Source organism: Melospiza melodia, chromosome 2 (genome assembly GCF_035770615.1).
Source record: "Melospiza melodia melodia isolate bMelMel2 chromosome 2, bMelMel2.pri, whole genome shotgun sequence".
Classification (NCBI taxonomy): Eukaryota; Metazoa; Chordata; class Aves; order Passeriformes; family Passerellidae; genus Melospiza; species Melospiza melodia.
Genome location: NC_086195.1, coordinates 16680535 through 16700608, shown reverse-complemented (window position 1 = coordinate 16700608; position 20074 = coordinate 16680535). Strand labels below are relative to the sequence as shown.

General features: G+C 39.5%; 1 protein-coding gene across 5 annotated transcripts in view; it reads left to right on the top strand.

Moving 5' to 3' along the window:
• Positions 1 to 313: 313 nt before the first annotated feature.
• CDKL5 (cyclin dependent kinase like 5) overlaps positions 314 to 20074 on the top strand; it is a 129824-nt gene continuing 110063 nt past the window's right edge. The window contains exon 1 of one of the 5 annotated variants that reach the window (XM_063182843.1): positions 314 to 382. The gene's annotated coding sequence lies outside the window, so the exon portion shown is untranslated. Of the gene's footprint in view, positions 383 to 1039; positions 1267 to 20074 lie in introns of those variants that run through there. The other 4 variants (XM_063182839.1, XM_063182847.1, XM_063182853.1 and 1 more) reach the window with 4 other exon arrangements.

Genomic DNA, 20074 nt, shown 5'->3' with positions numbered 1-20074 from the left:
GTGACCGGGCCTGTCCCCGGGACCGCCCGGTGCGAGCCCCAGGTACCCTCGGGACCGCAGCCGCGCCGCCCCCCGCGCCCGCTGCGCGGCAGCTGCGCCTCAACCGAGCCGGTCCCGGCCGGGGCGGTGCCGGGGGGCGGTGCCGAGGACGGAGAGACTGAGCCATGGCGAGCTGCTATTGGCCGATGCGGGGGTAGGCGTGGCCTATGACACCTCCATCCTCTGCTATTGGTGGGCGGAGACGTCAGTGCGGGCCAGGGGCGGGCCCTGCGGCCAGCGGGGTGGGCTGAGCGCGGCGGGCGGGGGAGCGCAGCGAGGGGGCGGCGGCGGGCGGGGAAGCGCCAGTGGGTGCACCGAGAGCAGCGGCGGCGCCGGAGCGCAGGTAGGGGAGTCGCGCTGAGGGATCGCCCCGTGCCCCCCGCCGCCCTCACCTGTCACCACCCCGCTGCCGGGCTCTTGCCTCCGCTGCTGCTGCTGCGGCGAGGCAACCCCGTGCCTCACCCCCTTCCCTCGGCTCCCCGTCCGTCCCCTCTCCTCCTCGGCCAGCCGCGATTCCTCAGCCGCCGCTGGCGGCCGTCTGCCGCCCTCCTCCCATCCCGCTGGGGCCGGTCGGTGTCTGCGCCCGGCTCCGCTCCCAGCCCAGGTGCGCCCGAGGGGCCGGGAAGGGCCTGGGGGCGAGGCTGCGGTGCCCGGCGGGGTCCGCGGGGCGCGGGGTCCGCGGCCGCCCCTGTCGGGAGGGGGCAGAGCCGCCGGGCACGGCCCTCGCTCGGTCCCGCCGGCGGTGCCGCGGGTGCGGGGAGCGCCGCCCGTGGGATTCCGCCCGCGGGATTCCGCCCGTGTTCCTCGTCTTGGCGAGCTCTCCCCGCTTCCTCCCCGATACCGTCTTCCGTCGCACTGGAAACGCTTGGGGCTTTTTCTAAAAAAGATGCTCCTTAGGTTTTTATGATTTGCGGGAGGCACTGTTTCGCTGTTGGGTGGATTTAGTTTTTTGTGTGTGTGGTTTTGGGATTTTTTTTTTAATTTTATTTTTTTTAATCAGTCACCCTGTTGCTGGGCTTATGCATTGTCGGTGCCGCTTGTGAGGAAACGTACCAGTTGTTCCGAGGTAGGCAGGTGGTGATGGAGAGCATCGGAGGGGACAACACCCAGGAGACAGGGAAGGCTGCTCCTCACCTCTTGCCGCTAGGAAGATGAGGGATGCCGGGATTCCCGTCGCTGGGCTTTTCCTTGCTTCTGCTCTCCGCTTTCATCTTTTTATATTGGCGGGTGAGCAGGGAAACCTCGCTTGCTGTCCTTGGAGCGTACGGAAGGCGAAAGGATTTTTTTCAAGCAGGGTTTTGTGTGTCTGCAGCAATGCCTTTTCCAGGGCTGGAGGAGCAAGAAGCTGAGCTCCTATTCGGTTCTCTCTGTGAACGTGAGGGCTCTGCACGCTGTTGCTGATGCTGAACTACTCCAGCCTTGCTCGCAGAGATGCTCCCGTCTGCAGCGTGCGGAGCCGAGCATGGCTGCGGCAGGTAGCTGCGAGAGGCAGCAACAGCCTGCCACTGCCATGCTGAAATTAGTAATGAGTGTGCATATTCCTGGTGCTGTGCCTCGGGCGAGGGAAGCTATTACCTGCCTTGTGCTCGGTAGGCTTGTCAGGATGGTAATACATTAGTCACGGTCACATCTAGGAGAATCATTTATTACTAATAGGTGTTTATCTAGTAAAGCTTTGCAAGGTCTCACATAGGCTGGAAGAGAATGTACGACAGAGGAAGGCTGGGAAAATCCACTGGCACACTGGTAAACGCAGATCACAAGTGCCTCTGCAGTACTGCATGAGGGAAGTTTAGAATTGTCCTCTTAGTTTCTTTTGTTTCCCTCATGCCTCTCTGCTGTTTTTCAGAGAATTGTTAAGCACCACCAGCTTCCAGTGTAATGAAAGATAAAGTTGTATGTGGCCAGCTGATCCTGGCTCCTTGGCTAGTACAATCTACAAGTCCCACTTTATTTTACTATCTGTGTGTACACTTAACTATTTGGTTCCCAGATACGGTGTAAGTGTGTGGAAATTTAGCATTTCAGATTGTCTTTTGGGTTGTGATCATTAAGATTGTTCTTGTCTTAGCGTGTGTGCTTTTAACAGCAAAAAGATCTGCAGCTGGTGGTAAAAAAGGCAAGCATTTTATAAAATACATGTGTGTGTAGTAGAAGCACTAAGTGCCATTTTTAATAGGTGGATTGAATAAGAAAAGTACTGGCCTTTTCTATTGTGCAGACTTAAATACTACCTCTAGTTGTGTGGGTGTTGAGAATTTCTCTCATTTTGCTCATCTGGCAATGGGAAAGAAAATCTCCCCCTTTGTACTTGTGGCAAGATGTTCTTCAAAGAGAGATCTCTTGCCTCAAGAAGCCTCTACATCAAATAACTCTGAGGAATATGGCCTTGTTTCCCAGTGGTTACCTAAAACTGTAGTATTTAGATAATAAGAGAATTGTGTGAAAATCTTGGTTGCCTTGATTTAGCTCCTTAGATTTTTCTAGCATGCAGAAGAACTGCATGGCACATTACAACTGGTGAAAGACCATATTTGATAGGAGCAGGGAAAGATCTAAAGCTGGAGAAATCAAACCTTGCAAGGAGCAAATGCTATACAATGTTTTAGATATTTCAGAATTAACTTCAGTGGGTGTTGGGCTTGCCATTACCAAATATTTTTTACATGTGTATTTTCAAAGATAATTTCTGTTATCTTGTTGAAAAGAAATTCTTTGAAAATACACATGTAAAAAATATTTGCATTATGCTAATTTTTTAACTTAATGTGGACATTTTAGTGAATCTCATATATAATCCATGGTTAGTTTATATTAAAGTTTTTTTTAACATTTTAGATTGGAATTTTATGGAAGCTGAAACTTGATATTGTTTTGATTCCTTTTGTCTGACTTTAAAATGAGAATTACAATAAACCTGTTAATGTTGCTGATGTGCCCCGGCTTAGTTTTCAAAACTTGGTGTTGAAACAAAGAAATTGCAGATCCTTTTTAATGTTCTCATAGATCCTGTCAGTTTATTTTAATAATAATGGAGGAATAAATAGACTTGGAGATTTGAGTACTGAAATGCGTACTCTATCTGTATGTTCCTAACAAAACCCTTGAGATTATACATTTCATAAACCTTCTTTACCAGTGAAGCAGCTACAGGGAAGTGTAAAAAGTTGCACGATCAGTGTAAAGACAGCCTCTTTATAAAATAGAGGTTTGGGTTAGTTTGATGGAAGCTGTTATTGGAGCACTTATCTAAGTAACATCATGTTCCAGTATTTACAGTGTGGCTACTCCCTTTTGCAAGGAGTCCTATGGAAAAGATGAAAAGATGAGAGGTGATGGGTACCAGTCATTCCTGGGGATATTCCAGTGGCACATGAGAGGAACGTTTTTCACAGTAGGAGCAATCAGCTGAAGGAATAACCAGTCTTCCCAGGAAACTGTTGGTTTCCCCAACACTGGATACATGCAAGACCCAGCTGGAGAGGGTCCTGGGCCATCTTGTCTAGATTGTGCTTTTTCCAGGAAAGGCTGGGCCAAATGATCCTCGGGGTCCCTTCCAAGCTGGTGTTCTGTGGCCTGTAGTGCCAGGCTGGCCTTACACTAGCTGTGGCTCTTTCTGTTGCTGTGTGCAGCAGGACCATGAGTGGGAGGAGAGCTAAGACTGGAAGTACAAGGTAGACTAACAGAATAATTTCTGTGAGCAGAAAACACCCTCTCTGTATATATTGAAAAGTCAGTTCAGTGCTGCTGTAAAAATAACTATTTGTAATACTGACTATATATGGAAACCCTTGAGAACTGCTCACATGTAAGCAAGCACTGGCTTTCACTCTCTCTCAAACATTTAACAGCAGTAGGAATCTACACAGCAAGGACCTAACCAACAGTTTTTCCTAGACTAGGATATGAGTTCTTATTTATGAAATCCTATTTTGGTTATATGCTTGTTGTGTGTGAAGCATGAACATGGGTCATGAAACAGTAATGAGAGAGAGCCACCCTGGAAATGTGTTGACACGGAGGATAAATGTGTCATTGTGAACTGTGTGCTCATGATGTGAAAGGAACAAGAATGCCTTAAATTTGTCATAATTTCTATTTGAGAATTTTAAAGAATTTTAGTATTACCCATGAGCTAAAACTATAAACTCTAGATTATTATCTTGATTTTTACTTCAGAACATTTTGATGTTATTTCTAACATGAGAATGATGAGTGTTTGTAATGTAATGAATAATAGACTTCATTTCCTGGTTCCAAATTCTGTATTTTAACTCTGATATCTAGATTATTTTAACTTTGTATTTTAACTTTGATATCTAGATTAAGATTTGTTTGTGAATGGTTATAACAGCTTTCTGCAACAGAAGCAGTAAGCATTAATTATTATAATATAAATTAAAACAAACATTAAAACAGCATGTAAATGGAGGAAATCAGTGTTACAACATCAGTCCTGTTGCTGAGTCTGTGCAGTTTCATAATGTTAAATGTGGATTAAGGAAAAATGTTACAGTTCTGAATGTTCACAAGACCAATGTATTCAGCTTTTAGCTATTTTTAAAATTTATAACATGGTAATACATTTCTTTGTCACTGTTAATGAAGACATTTTAGCATGCCAGAAATAGTTGTGTTAAATATCTTGACTAAGTCACAAAGAAAGAATAAAATAAATATAAAAGGTGCTGCATGTCTTAAACTGTGTTGCTATAGAAATATTGCATATTTTTTTTCCTCTCTTTTCTGAAGCAACTGTGAGAATTTCATTGGAAATAGGTTAGCTTTAGCGAACTTCCATGCCTGTTTCTTTTAGGCAAAGTAACTTTCAGAAATGAATGTATGGGCTCTCAAGTTGTGTTCCTCTTCTCAGTCATGTGAAGTTTGAGATGTAAGTTACATTTAACTGACGTGGAGTAAAAATATTCTATTTCTGTGTTTTAAAATGAGGAAAGTGCATGTGGAATAGCTATAGTTGTTATATGATGACTTTGTGATACTGAATTGTTAGATCCCTGGAAGCTTTTAATTCTAGCTTTAGTATAATTAGATTTATTTTTCTAATATCACTTCAGCAGAGATGTTTGTGTGTTCCAGCCTGGCTTCAAATCTGAATTCTTGCAGCCTTTTAGTGTTGGAATTGCCTTTTAGTGTCTTGAAATGTAGTTATTTATTTATAATAATAAGATAATTTAACACTGACACTTATTTGGAGAAAAGAATATAATCTTATCGTGATGATGTAGTTGGCACTTACGATAAATACTTGCCTGGCAATATTATTAAAAAAAATAAAAGGAGGGGAGAGAAAAACTCAAAATGTGAATCAATTTTTAACTGAATCTTCAGTATGCTAGCCACATAGAGCTCCATTGTTTTGGTAAATTGTGTCACTGTCTCTGTTCATGTGTTCTTACAGATGACTGTAGTAGTACAGATGCTGATGGTAACACATTGCTGTATTCAGCGGAAGGAAGGGGAGCATGTGGCTGCAAGGTTCAGTGAAATAAAATATTTATTCAGCTATTAAGTATCAAAAACATCTTTCTTGGAGCTCAAGTATGAAACCAAAAGTTTTTTCATTCCTTTCTCCTCTTCATAATTAGGTGTCACTGTTTAAAAGTCATCCTGTGTTTTAGGAACTGTACGTTTCTTAGTGAGTTTAGAGAAACAGCTTACACTTAATATGATTTCTGTGTAAAAGTATGTTTTGGCTGACTTCATCCTTACATTCAGAGAAGTTGGGATGCTAAAATGGATTTTTTTTTTGAAGTCCTTACTAAATTAATGATTCTCTGGGATCGCTATCTGGTGTAGAGACATCCAAAGTTTTTCTGTGTGTTTAGTTTGCTTTGAGTTAAGTGTTTATGAAGTGAGCTGTAAAGTTCTCAGCTGTGAAGTCCCACTTTATATGCAAAGTAAGTGAATGCACATCATTGAGGGCTTTTCAGTCTCATCACTTCCTGACTCTGAGAGGGTAGATCCTTCTGTTTGGCCTGTATGTGGTATTCTGGGTGATATTTTAACTTGTTAAACCAATCTGATTTCATGGCTGCAAAGTAACTGCCAGCTTTTTAAGCTTTGTACTAGCAAGTGGGACTTTGTACTTCTTTATATTTGTTTTTAAAGCACAGAATATTTTGAATTTAGCTTGATAGCACAGTAATTTTTTGTTTATAAGCTTTCTACTTGCTGCTATATTTCCTAATCTTAAGAAGGTCATATTTATTTTTTGTGTGTTTTTCATGTAATTCACTTCTCAGAAGCTCCCATTGCCTCAGCTCTACACCAGCACTGTGCTGGTGTAGAGCAGAAGGTCCAGTGTGCCCTGAGTGTTGGGGGCTCACGATGCTTGGGTTTGTGTGCCGCTCTTCTCTCCTCTCTCTTCTCATCTGGAGGCATTTCTAGGTGATGGTGAAGAGGATGGTGTTCTGGTGGGAGATCTCTAGTAGGCAACACAAGTCTGCTGGAAGGATTTGGGTATTACCCTCTGCTCGCTCCCACTCTTAACAGGCACACTGAGATTTGTTGTATCTTGCATGTTGCAGCGTATCGTGTTAATTGCAGGTTTGTCACAGGCATTTTCAGTGAATTAATGTAGTGTAGTTTGGTCATTCTACTTCTTTCAAGATGGTGAGAGTGGGGTTTTTTTGTTTGCTTTGTTTTTGGCATTGGTTGGTTTTGTGTTTGTTTTTAGACTGCATTTTTAGCTGTTACGCGAAATAGTAATAGCAAAACCGAGGTGCATGGAAGGTGGGGGCATGTTGTAGTCAGCTGTTGCTACAGCTCTTCTTGTCAGACCTACTACACTTGTTCTAAATTCATGTTAACCTCTTGTGTTCAATAAAACTTTCCAGTAGCTAAAAACAAATTGCAGGAAAAGTTTCCTTTTCGGTTTTTGATTTTGAACACTTGGCAGCATTTTGTTTATTCCCTGGAGTCACTTAAACCCTCTACAAATATTTGTGCACATGGTGAGTTCAGCATGTGTTTGACTTTAGTTGCATTGCTTATAAAGGAGTCTATGCACGATTAAGGCCCATCTGACTTTGTGACCCCTTTCAGAGGTGAAGAAATCTTGAAGTTGTCAAAACATATAGCATCTTATATAGGATATGGAACAGGTTTTAACATATCTTAATTGATATTTTGAACTGATGTTGCTCAAAATAGTTGGTAGGCATACTGGAAGCTCTTCAGTGTTTCCTGTGTTGTGTAAATATAAATGTAATGATGATAAGCAGGAGATGGGCATAGGTTTATAATACATTAAGACAAGTTTGCTTTTAATGTTATATACCATTTGAGATGAAAAATGATTTGTTATGTTTATGGGTTATTTATAGATAGTATTATTCATCCAAAAGTTAAAGCTGTTTGTTAGTCAAAAACTAGGCAATTGTCATAGCAGTGACAGTAGCTGTTACTAATTTTCAGTTGTGAACCTCAGAACGTACACTACTTTTGATTATGACCTTTTTATATTGCAAGATGGTTGTTTACTGAAATGAGGCTGTATCTATTAATAAATATAGAATACTCCCTCTCTAACTTTATACTGCTGTTTTTACTAGGATTGCGTAGGGTATTTTGAAGTGATAATTAACATCAGTGATGGAAAAGGGCCCTCAGGAGGTTTTCAACGTAGACCTTCTGCTCAAAAGCGGTGTTTTCCTAGAAGTATGTTTATTCCTAAAATGTCAGTAGGAAGAAGTTGTGTAAAACTAAATTATTCTTCTTTTTCTGGGGAACGAACACACTTCCCTCTCAGCTCATGGTAAGGACACTTGCAATATTTTCTTTTGAGCACTTGAAAAGAGAATTCTAACTAAAACAAAGCTAATGTCTTCGGTGCAAGCAGGCTTTTTCCCCTCCCTTTTCTCTTGGCTCTGATCTGCCTCTATTCTTGTTTCTACTCTTGATCTACAGCATCCACAATGTTGCCATCAGGTTGTTTGCTTAACCTCTGCAGAAATGCTTCCAAGTCTTCCTTGCCTTGCATGTTGGACAAGGATGGAGTATTCCCAAATCCACCACTTCAGACGTGTACACATAGTGTGCTCTTATCTACCTGCACCTATAAGCTTTTTCAAAAACCCAAAGAAACCCCCAACTTGTCTCACCTTACCTAATCCTTTTATGAAAACACCTACAGGAATCTGTGCTGGCTTCAGAAGTTTCATGCTTTAAAACTTCAGTCTACCTTATGGACCTCTTCACACTTTCCTGATCCATCTGTTCATCTAGCACAGCTTCTTCTCTATCCCTTCACACAGTCTTAGGCTGTTGAGATGCAAGACGCCTTTGCAGATCCTTTAATTGGTAGTAGTCTTTATTTTTACTTCTCTACTTCTTTTCCTATTTCTTGAAAAACAAAACACCCCCCACCAGAAGAAATTAAAAAAGAAAAAAAAAAAAAAAGAACCTGAAAATAAAACCATCTCAAAAGCTCATGCTTTTTTCCTCCTTTCCTTGCTGGCATTATTACTACAAAGGATGTTTCAAATTACATGCCATTATAATGTTTTTATGCAACCATTCTTTTTCTCCTTAACTGTGAAATCTTGTTTGTGTACAGCTTGTGTTTAAAGGCAGTTATTTCTGGAGCACTGTGGCTGTACATCGTGATGTACAGTCAGGAATGTGTTGCTCTGCTAAGTCTACAGACTGAAGCTACTACTTTATGCTGTATAGCCTATTATAAAACAGAAAACCTTGAAGTGGGGAGTGGCTAGTGCTGATGAAATGCTTTGTGGAACAGGTGGGACTTCAAAGTTTTATTTTAGTTTGAGGGAAGGTTGCTTATGCAATTGTTCCATCTGTCCATCCATCTGTCCATCCATCTGTCCGTTAGCCTGTCCTCCCACCCTGCCAGTCACTCCTGAACTGCTTGCCCAATTCCTAGTCAACTCTGGCAGAGGGGCCCTGTTCTGCAGGCCTGTTGCATGCATATTCAGGTCTGACAGAAACAGACAGGTGCTTAGAGAAGAGATTGGGCAAGAAAAAGGGGAACCCCAGTCTGTGTGTCTGTGGCTGGCCTGTAATAATAACCACCATGGCATCTGCTGCCTTCTGCTGGGCCAGTGTGCACAGGGAAGGTCAGATGGAAAGTGGGAGAGCCACGGTGCTGCTGCAGTAGGTGACTGCATGTGCATGGTGGGAGGGAAGTTACAGGGGTGATAATTTGGGGGTGTTACTGTGGTGGAAGCAAGGGTACTCTCATGGATGGTTGTGGCACCCAGAGTTACTGTGGGAGACCTGTTTGATGGTCTACCCTAGGTTTGTAAAGAATTTCCTCTCTTTAAGGGAATTGGGGAAAGAGCTGCTGGGCTTAGACCCATCATCAAGAGCAAGGAGGAATAGGTGGCATAGAAAACATCATCTGATGTATGTGGGTAAGAGGAGGTGCATATCCTGTAAAGTCACTGACAAAAACATGAACTTGATGAAGGAAGAAGACTGTCAGCCAGCCAGGAGGAACTTCAAACATAGAACCTCATACATAGAAATGAGTGGGATTAGAGAGAAATGAGGTGCCGTAGCACAGCAAATCAAATTGAAATAATTGAAATATTTCTTGAAAAAAATTTGAGAGCTCAAATGTTTTTTTTTCAGCTTAAGATTTAAAGAAATCTTTAGCTTCAGTATAGCAAATAAGTTGCTTGACTCTCTTTTAAATCTTTACTACTGTTATAAATAAAAACAGATTTCAGTATGAAGGTGACAGTGTGGGATGCCCACAATAATAGTAACGAAACAGTATTTTCAGAAGGTGAACTGTGACTATACTTTTCCCAAGCAAATAGCTATTCCTGTCATTTGGAGATCATTAAATCTGTTTCAGTAAATTCTATACTCATTGATGTTTTAGTTGCCTAAAGCTCTGTGAGTGAACAACATATCTGCAAACAAAAAAAAATGGCATGGCCTTCCATCTATTAACCTAGTTGTTTTTCAGTTGCTTCTGCTGACTCAATAATATTATGTGATGTAACTCACAGGAAAAAAAAATCAATGCATATTTGTAATTAATGTGTTCAGAACTTAAGATTGTTTTAACTATAAGTTTGGATGCTTGGAGATTTTTTTTTCCCTGAGATAAATCACATTTGCTTATATAAATCAGTGTAAAACACAGTCATTAAAATTGTATTGCAAATAATATGTATGGATGACGGGAGATAGGAAGATATTTGTATTAAGGTCAGAGTCTGCCCGCCTTTGATCATACTGAACAGCCCTGGGAGCCTTGGAGGCCAATCCTGTATTTTTCCATACCAGTAAAATGGGTGACCTTTTGTTTGACTGTTCCAGTTATAGTCACTTAAAATAACATTTGAGCTATTGTTGGCTATTTCACTGAGAATGGAAGGCAGATCAGGCTTGTTATCTTGCTGCTTTTCAAAGAAATTAAGCAAGATGAGGTATGCTGTCCTTAAAGAATTAGTCTACATAAAGCTTTAGTGCTAGTGAGAAGAGATTGTGCAGTTATTGAAAAAATAAATAAACTGTTTACACTAGCAAATTTACTTTCCCACTTTAAAATCAATGGGTAATTGTAAAAAAACCTAATTCTTACACCTACTTCTTCTTTTTAATAGCTCAGTTTTAAAAATAATTTATTAATAACAGTTGTAACTTTAACTTTGTGACTGTCAAAGTATTTTGGAATTTTTCTTGCTCACTTTGTGATATTTTAATGACTTTTGAAATCTCTTTGTAACTTGTGAGGTGCAGAAATAGTTACAACATATCAGTTCCCACCAAACAGCCCGAATGGCCAAGTCCCATGCACTTCTAGCAATCTAAAACCATCCAGATCCCCAGATTTGGGGAATAACTTCTAGTATTGAATATACAAGGTTGATGGTGCTGGGCATGGAAGTAACATTACGAATGCATGAAAATAAGAATGTGTTTTACATGGTTGAATCTCAAAGGTAAGGGCTGTGTGGTGGGACCCCAGCTTAATTCTGGAAGTTGCTGTACAGATGAATGACTTGACCACTTCCACTTTGTACAGCCTGTTGTGAATGTAGCTAATAGTTAGAAAGGAAAACATGGTATATTTCCTACCCTTAAAGCTGGTTTTGCATACAGTGCTGAGAATGAAATAGTGGAAGCTGGGTTGCAGTAGTGAAGTGGAAGCAAGGATGAAAGTGAGACTCTTCTGTTGAGCATATTTAGAGAGTTTTCATCTGCTCTGGAGCCCTGACATTGAGAGAGCCTTGTGTTGGGTGATCAGGCAGACTGTGTGCCCTGTTCTGTGATTGAGGAGGGTCTGGAACAGGGCTGTGGGGAGAAGCTGCCCCTGTGGATAAGGCTCCCACTGGCCTGGAGTGTTCCTGCTGGAGGGGGAACACCAGGTGAGCTGTCCTGCTCAAGTGTGGCATTGTACTGTGGGTAGCAGTCCTTGGGCTGTGTTGCTAATGTTAGAGAGGATATGTTGTGCTAAAGATTTAAATTGGGGAGCTGCAGATTCAGTTTGATGCTTAAAGTGTGGGATTTGACAGCTTGGTATGTAGCATATATATTTTTGCAATGTTAATTTACATTTTTTTAAATCGCTTCATGGCTCATTCATATCTCTTGGGATGAAAAGCCAGTCCACCTGTGAAGCTGAAATAATTGGATCTTATTTGAGGTGCAATGATAGATAAAGATTAAAATGGACCTCTAGGATCAATTACATTTATGTGATGCATGGTAAATTTTTTCCTGACTTCCTTTTCCTTCTCTAATAGACTTTGCCATTTTATTGAGGAACTGCAGGACAGATTAAATTACATATGGCTGACTGTGGTGGTGAAGTTCTCTGCTGTAAATCAGAATTCTGAACGTGATGTGAATTGTTTAATGTCTGCAAATGCCTGGTAGTTACATAGAACAGATTTTTGGCACCATACCACAGCAGAAGTGACATCATAGTATGCCTTAACCTGAAGTTTCAATCTGGAAGGCAAATAATGAAAGCTGAGATCTTTTTCATCGTTTGATAACCCTGCTTTTGTCCAGATACATGTTGCAAGCAAAAGGACAAGGATGTTACTGCAGTGTAGTGTGTGCTCACATTTAGGTTCTGTAGGGTTACTGGTGGAACAGTAAATGATGCTGTAAGTATCTGTAAGCTAGATAATGTCCTGTGATGTATGCTTTAAGATTGACTTTATGAATACAAAAATCTACAAAATACACTGTTAATGCTCTTCAATTTTATTATAAATCAAGCTGTTTAATTGTTCATTACAAAAATCAGATTATTTTAAATTACAGAATGCCTTAATGGAATATATAAGTTACAAATAATACCATCTAAGAGGTTATTTTCTCCTGGTAATTTTTTTTGGTTTTTTGCTTGGTTTTTGTTGTTATTATTTTTTAAAAACACCTCCAGAGTACACGAGCTGAAGAGAAATTGTACAAAAGGTATATGGATTACTGGAACATGAAGAATTGTTTTTAAATAGTGTTCAAGAAAGTCATCTGGAATATGTATATACTGAAATACTTCAATTTGATAAGTCTTTTTCCATTTTTCTCTGATTAGATGAAGACAAGTAGACATTCTCTTTAAAATGTTGTTCCTTAACAATACAGAATAAAGTAATGGATGTTGTGTTTATCACTTTTATTATAACTCAAGATACTTTCTAATAATTCCATCTGAGGAAAACAATACTGCCATTTAATTAGAAGCAAAACGAACAAAAGAGGAGAAACAGCTCAAACTAATCTAAAAAATAAGAGATGAAAGCAGGGGTTGATCAACTGCACTGCAGTACCTAAGAGAAATAATGTAATGCTTCTAAAGGAGAAACATAAGTTTTCAAATTGATTTCAAGTTAATATGTCAGTAGTGGGGGGACAGAAAACTGTGCATATGCCAGTGCTAGGTATTTATGGTACAGCTGTGACTGGAGTGCTAAAAAAAGGTGGAATATAAGTCAAGGTAGCAACTCGACTCAGTTCCAGGTGAGTTCTAGGGTGCAGCCATTGACTGAGGCTTACTTTGGTTCATTACTGTTTTCCTAAAATACTGTGAACCCAGCATACCTGAATTGAACTCTAAACACTGTTAAACATACATCCTTATGACCCTTCCCTTTCACAACAGCAGAATTACATCAAAACAGGAATTTGTCCTTTGGTGGTAAGAAACAGATTTAAAGTGTTGGGTAAATAAGAGTTACTTATCTGCATTTGTTCTGTCATGAAAACTGTGTATTTTCTATCACATTTTTGAGAGTCCCTGTTTCCAAACCAGTACTCTAAGCTTTTTGTTTAAAAGTCTTCTGGAATGGTGGAATAGAATACACTGCCCCTGTGCCTTCAAGGAGTTTAGGTAATAAAGCATTGTGCAACGTGGTATAAATGACTGACCAGTAGCTCAGAGTTACTAAGAAGCCTCAATAAAATATATTAAAGTTGCAAAGAGTGTGGAAAAAAACCCCTGTGCTGTATTAAGGAGCTGTGCTGAGCATGACCTGAAAATATACATTGGTTTTCATGAATGGGCTTATTTAATTGCCTTGTTCTGCATGTGTTCCTTTAAGAGATTTGTGAAAGAAGATGGAGAAATACAAACTGGAGCAAACCTTGAGAAAACAGAAATCTGTAGCATGCTTATGCTTCTTGGTATAAACTGTGAACATTATGGGCTGTATCTGAAGTTACTGTGTGGTTTTCACCTTTGTTGCTTGGCTCTGATAAGGGTGGCACCTTTAGTCTTTTATTCCTCACTGTTCATATGCTGGTGCTTATACGATATTAAGGTTAAAAAGTGGTCAGTATTTTCTTTGGCACTTATTTTTAATGATTCTTTTAGTAAAGCACTATAATAATCAAGTAGTCCTTTTGCAAAATAAACAACATAATTTTCCCCAACTATCTGGTAATGCCATTAACTATCCCTCTATTGTAAATATTTCTTGCAGCAGAGGCACAGCTTAATGGAATCAGAGATGAAGGATGTGAACAGGAGTAGTTTTTATCTCTTCTACTTGTTTCAGAAGGTTGAGGTTAAGTGGAAATGAGTTTTGCTGGTGTCTATACTGAGAAGACATTTTAGATAGATTTTGCAGCTTTGTCAGTGGCATAAGATGGGATGTTCTGGGCACTCCTTGGTGTCCCTGCTCCTATCTCTGTACACAGGAAGTTGTTTGGAACTCCTTAATTTTCTCCTTTTTGATAATGGAGTTCTTGGCTCAGCATTTAAGAATACTGAATAGAAACCAAACCTAAAAAGTCTCCCTAGGTTGTAGACTGCTTTTAAGATAGAATAGTGAGGTATGCTGAGCTCTTTTATTCAGTGATAATTGTCATTTCTCCCTAAAGTTCCAGTAATGTCCTTCACTGTTTTGCCCATTGGTATTAAAGAAATTAAAACTATTCAACTGCATAATGCATTTGTTCTTCTAACTGGGGGACAAAACCCCACTATGATTTCAGTATTTTTCTCTTGGAGACTAAATGGTGAATGGTGTCACATCCAGCTGGCGACCAGTCACCAGTGGTGTCCCTCAGGGGTCTGTGTTGGGACCAGCTTTGTTCAATATTTTTATTGACGATATGGATGAGGGCTTAGAGTCTTTTATTAGTAAATTCGCCGATGATACTAAATTGGGAACGAGTGTAGATCTACTAGAGGGGTGTAGGGGCTCTCCAGAGAGACTTGGAACGGCTGGACGTATGGACAGAATCAAACGGGATTTCTACTTTGTTAGTCATCTTCTGCATATGAAAGCTCTACTGTTATTCTGGTGCACTTCCCAGTGGTTAGCATCTTAATTAATATATGGTGGAATTAATGAGATCAGCATCAGCAGGTTTTAAAGCTTATTAATTTTTGTAAAGGTGTATGTCATAGGTGGAAATCATACACATATGAACTCGTGCTTTCTATTGCTTGCCTGAGAATGAAAAGTCACTGTTACTGCCTATAGGGTTTATTTTGCAGCAGAAGATCATGTGACAGTGTCTTCAATATTAATCTTTTGTCTGTTTTCTACAACTGGGTCTGTGTAATACTTGTTCATGCTGCATATTCATGACAGATACAAGGTGTTAAAGAAAAATATATTATTTAGGATCAGTTCTTTTTACAATGCATTTTATTTGGTGGTGAGTGTAGGATTCTGTTGTTAATCATGTTTGTGTGCTAGTCAATGGAAATAAATTGAAGGAGATCAGGAAATTCTGAATGGTAGGTCCATATTGTTCTATGCTTTTGTGTCAGGTAAAGAAATGCTTTCAAACCAGAAATAAATGTCTTTGCCATCTCAGGAAGACTTCCATATTAAAACAATTTAATTGTAACCCTTAATGAATGTTGAGATGAATTAATCAAGTAATCTGCACTTCTTAAACTACTGAAAACACCCTATTCAATTTCCATTCTAGTTCAATTTAAACTGATAAAATTACATTTAATAACTATTAGCTCAGTTTTACAGAAGCTTATTTTAAAAGACTAATGTCAAAAGGTAATAGGGTTTTTTTGATGTTGAAGTCTGAAAAAAAGTAAAAGGCAGATTAATTATTTGAAGGTGTAAGCAGATAGTGGATGTTCTGTTTCTTAGTAAACTTAAATGAGAATTTCACAACATTAAACATGTTTATTTTTGAAGCAATTGAAAGGAAGAGAGGGAATTATTGGAATCATAAGATGTCCTGAGTTGGAAGGCACCCACAAGGATCACAGAGCCCAGCTCCTGGCCCTGCACAGGACACCGTGAGAATCCCACCTTGTGACTGAGAGTGTTGTCCAAACACTTCCCAAGCTCTGTCAGGCTTGGTGCTGTGCCCACTTCCCTGGGGAGCTGTTCCAGTGCCCAGCCACCACCTGGGTGAAGAACTTTCCCGAATATCTAATCCAAATCTCCCCTCACAGGATTGCCCCAGCCCAGGTGCAGAACCTGGCACTTGCCCTTGTTAAACTCTGATTTGCACAGATCTCTCTGCAGGGCGTCTCTGCCTTCACAATCCCACAGCTCCTCCCAGTTCTGTATCATGGGCAAGCTCACTTTGTATACCTTGAATGTAAGGGCACTAAGCTGGCTATTTTCCCTTCTGTACCTGCCCTCTTCTGCTCCCACAGTTCGAATTTGTCATTAGAGCTGGATTGCTACACTTAACCAGCACTCTGGTAAAATGAGAATAATCACTCCTGACTAGATGAAGTCATAAGAACATAGACAAGTTGCAACTACAGCTATAACTTAATAATTTTTGAAATTTCTGGGTTCCTGTGTTCTAGCAGACAGGTACCACCTAGCAGTGTTTTCAGTATTCAGTGAAAGCAGTCTGAAGACATGGTTAGAATGGAATGCTTTAATTATTCTGCACTTCATGTGAACTATTGTGGGTGAAAAGTCCTTCAGCCCTGTATTAGTTGCTCTGGCACCCTGACATTTTCTGTTGACAAGTACCCACTTTAGGTTCTTCAGATTAGGTACATGCTTTGTGCCCTTTCAGTAATGAATGTGACATTTTTAGAAAAAAATATTTTTACCATATGGCTGATTTATTACTCAGTCATTTTCAGTGAACTGTTGTGACTTTTGGTTAGCTAAAGCAGTTTGTTTTTTAGCTGTTCTGTTCTGTGGAGTGATACTCTTTTTACTGTTTAGTAAAGCTAACAAGTTTTTCAGACCTTGAGTAACTACTCTAATGAACTGCTTTAGTCTGCCACAAATGAGTTTATGATCCATCCAGAAATTTGTGTGTAAGGATGATAACATTAAGTTTGAGCCAAACTAGGTTTTACTTGCAAATCTGTATTTGGTAGATTATTCTTGTATTAAATTACTCTTCTTGTTACAACTGTCTTGTTGTCAACATGGCATGATATTATGCTCCTTTTAGTTTCTGGGGTATTTTGTTAAATAAACATTGTTTTGTCAAAATGTACAAAACAGGGCTCTACTGAAATCTAGATCTGAGAAAGTGATGATCTCACTCGAAGACAGTGAGAACAATTGTGTGTTTGGGAGCTGTGTCTGTATAGGGAGAGCCTTTGGGAGAATATTAAGGGTTGTCCTTTCCTGCTTGTAGTGTTCTTGTGCTATCCTCGTTCTTACCTCCTGGATGTTCATAGAAACCACATGCCGGATTTGGTAAATTTGTGGTTAATCAAGTGTAACTTTTTTACTGTTCTTGGAAGATTGGATCTTAGTAAAGCTCCATTTTTTTGGGCTGATGACAATACTTCATATAGACTCGTACGAACAGTCAGCAGAGCCACAAATATTTGAAATACCTATGGTCTGTAGGTCTTACTGGTGTTAATGATTTACTTTTGGTTTAAAGAGATAAAGAGCATCTAAAGATATGTAGCTTCCACCCCTTCTTTTAAAGAAACATATTCCAAGTTAATGAAAAGTGCAAATAATTTTTTTGAAGGCATTGCCTGTATTCTTTCTTAGCAAGGATGGATTTTTAGAAGAAGAATTTGGTAACCTAGATGTGTTGATACCTACTCCAATTCCATATTTAGCAGGTACATTTTTTAGTGTCACAAATTAGGGTTTTTTACTTTCTTCATTTAGAATCTGCATTGGTATCTGCAAGGGAACTTTTTGTCTTGTGTAAAGCACAAGGTGAAACTCAGGGGAAGTAGAAGAACCAGTACTAGGAGCAAATAGAGGAGAAAGAGTGATGGTATATATTTCCCTACTCATTAGTTAGAAAATGGGTAATAAATAGGCATTTGGTTTTATTATTGTTTTTATTAAGATATTTGCAAGTACTAATGTTAGTCTTTGCTTAGGCTGTGAATCTCATGCTGTTCACCATGTGAATTACTGGGTTATTGATGGCTTTGTTTTAAATGGGAAGATTTGGGTGTTTGTTCTCATCTCTCCCAAATCTTTGAATGATTGAGTGTGACAGCAAGGTACTTTCCATTTTCTAATAGTGAATAGTGTATTTGCCTTAAAAAATCCTTGAGGAATTCTGGATAGGGAGTTTCCTAACTAAGGTTGTTTGACTCTTAAATGTTTTTTTTTGCATACTGCATTTATAACATGGACTAAAGCAATGATGGGCAGATGATCATGTGAAGAGGTTTTTTTACTGTTGCTTTTACCTGCTCTTGCACAGTTTTGTATTGGTACTGTAGTGCACTAAAATAATTTTTTTGGACACCATCCTGTCTGTCAACATCTAGCAGATGCCATAATAGGTCCCATTTTTAATACAGTGGAGAAATTTGAGGCTCCTGAAAACTCAGGAACTCTGAGAAAGAGAGAACATTTTTAAAATTTATTATGATGAATTAAATCATCATGATGGAAGAGCTGTAAGCAGGTCAGAGGCAATTGTTTCAATGTCAGTTATACTCAATTATGTACCTGGGGAAAGGACTGCAAATATTATCTCTCTCCCCTGATTTATATTGTTTTATTTGATGTAATATTAAATTTTATAATAGACACATGATGTCTACAAGTGGATATGCTTGTACTAGGGCTTTTTCCTCCCCAGGTGTCTGTCTGTGAGGAAAAGCTGTTGAGCAGTTCTTTGGTATGTGGATGTAATTAGGTAGCCTTTGAATTGTACCATGTCAGTCTAATTGTAAAAGGTAAGTAGTGCAGGCATCAGTTTTCAAACAGTTAAAAAACTTAAAATTAATCTTATTAGGGCTGTGTTTTTTCCTATGCCAGGGCTGGCTGTCCCTGTATCTGAAATGGGAGAGGATATTAGAAGGGACCTTGTGAGGAAAGAGTTTTCCCTGGAGTCTCATGTTATGCACTGTGGTGAGTAGGAGAGAGAACAGAATCCAGTCTTTCTTCCTTCATTATAGATGATCAGCCTTTCTGATTTCAACAGCTGTTGCTTAGTATACCTGTTTATTCCAGTGAAGTCCTAAGTATGGCTAGAGTTAAGCAAGCAATGAAAAGGCCAAAACCTTCCTGTGGGAATGGAAATACATATTCTGGTCCTTTTCAGTAACTTCTCACTGAAACCTTTTGTTTGATGTTTTAAGTGTTTCCCCATCCATTCTGTGTCACCACAGAAATTAAGACTGACATCCTATGGAGAACCTGAGTCAGTGATGCATTTTTGTTTGGTTCTAGGTGTGATTTTCCTGCTTGTGGGTCTGAGATTTTTTGCATTATATCACTGTGTTCTCCTAACTACGCTCCACACATTGTTCTGTCTTGGCTTTTTAGACTTGACAAGGGTTTTTTTGTAATACAAAGTAGAGGATAAACAGCTAATAAATCATTTGCTATACAAATGAAACCACAAATGAGGAGTAATCCACTGCTGAGGTAAACACAGGTAACCTAGAATGTCTTGAAGAGTAATTTCAGACTATGCAACTTCTTCAAGGGGAATTAAAATTCATCATGTATCTCTGTTTCATTTCATTGTCCCAAAGGAAGATGACACAACTCATACTGCTTTTCCCAATAACAAAAGCTATCCTGGTAAAATAATTTAATTTCTGGGGCCTCTGATAGGGATTGTAAGTGGATGGCCTATTGCTTTAGTATTATTAGCATTTTGGTGATTCATCATTGAAACTATTTCAAAATCTCAGAAATTTTTGTATTTCTGTTTGCTAAAGTCACTGCTACATCACATAACAAATTGCTTAATTTAATGTAAGAAAGTGTGGGGAATAAAGAATAAAGATATATTTTTTCTTTATAATTTTTAATTAGAAAGCTATAAAGACATCTGAAAATTCAGGGAACTCTTCATGTTACATTCAAGGAGTGAACACACAATTCACATTTTGCAAAACAGGCATCTGAGCCAAGATTAGCAATACAAAGTTTAAGAACTGTCTTAATTTAGGCACATCTGAAGGGACTATGTATGGATAACATAATTATTAGAAAACTGCTAGCTGCCTTGAAGTGTGGGCAGGAGGGAAGGAATATCTCAGGACTAAAGAGGATTGTGGCAAATTAAAATGTAGGCATTAAACACAGGCACTATAGAACAAGCAAGGGATAATAAAATTTTGGACTCTTCTCTTGAATTTGTGCAGTTCTTTCTGTTGCTGTGTAGTACCCTCAGACAC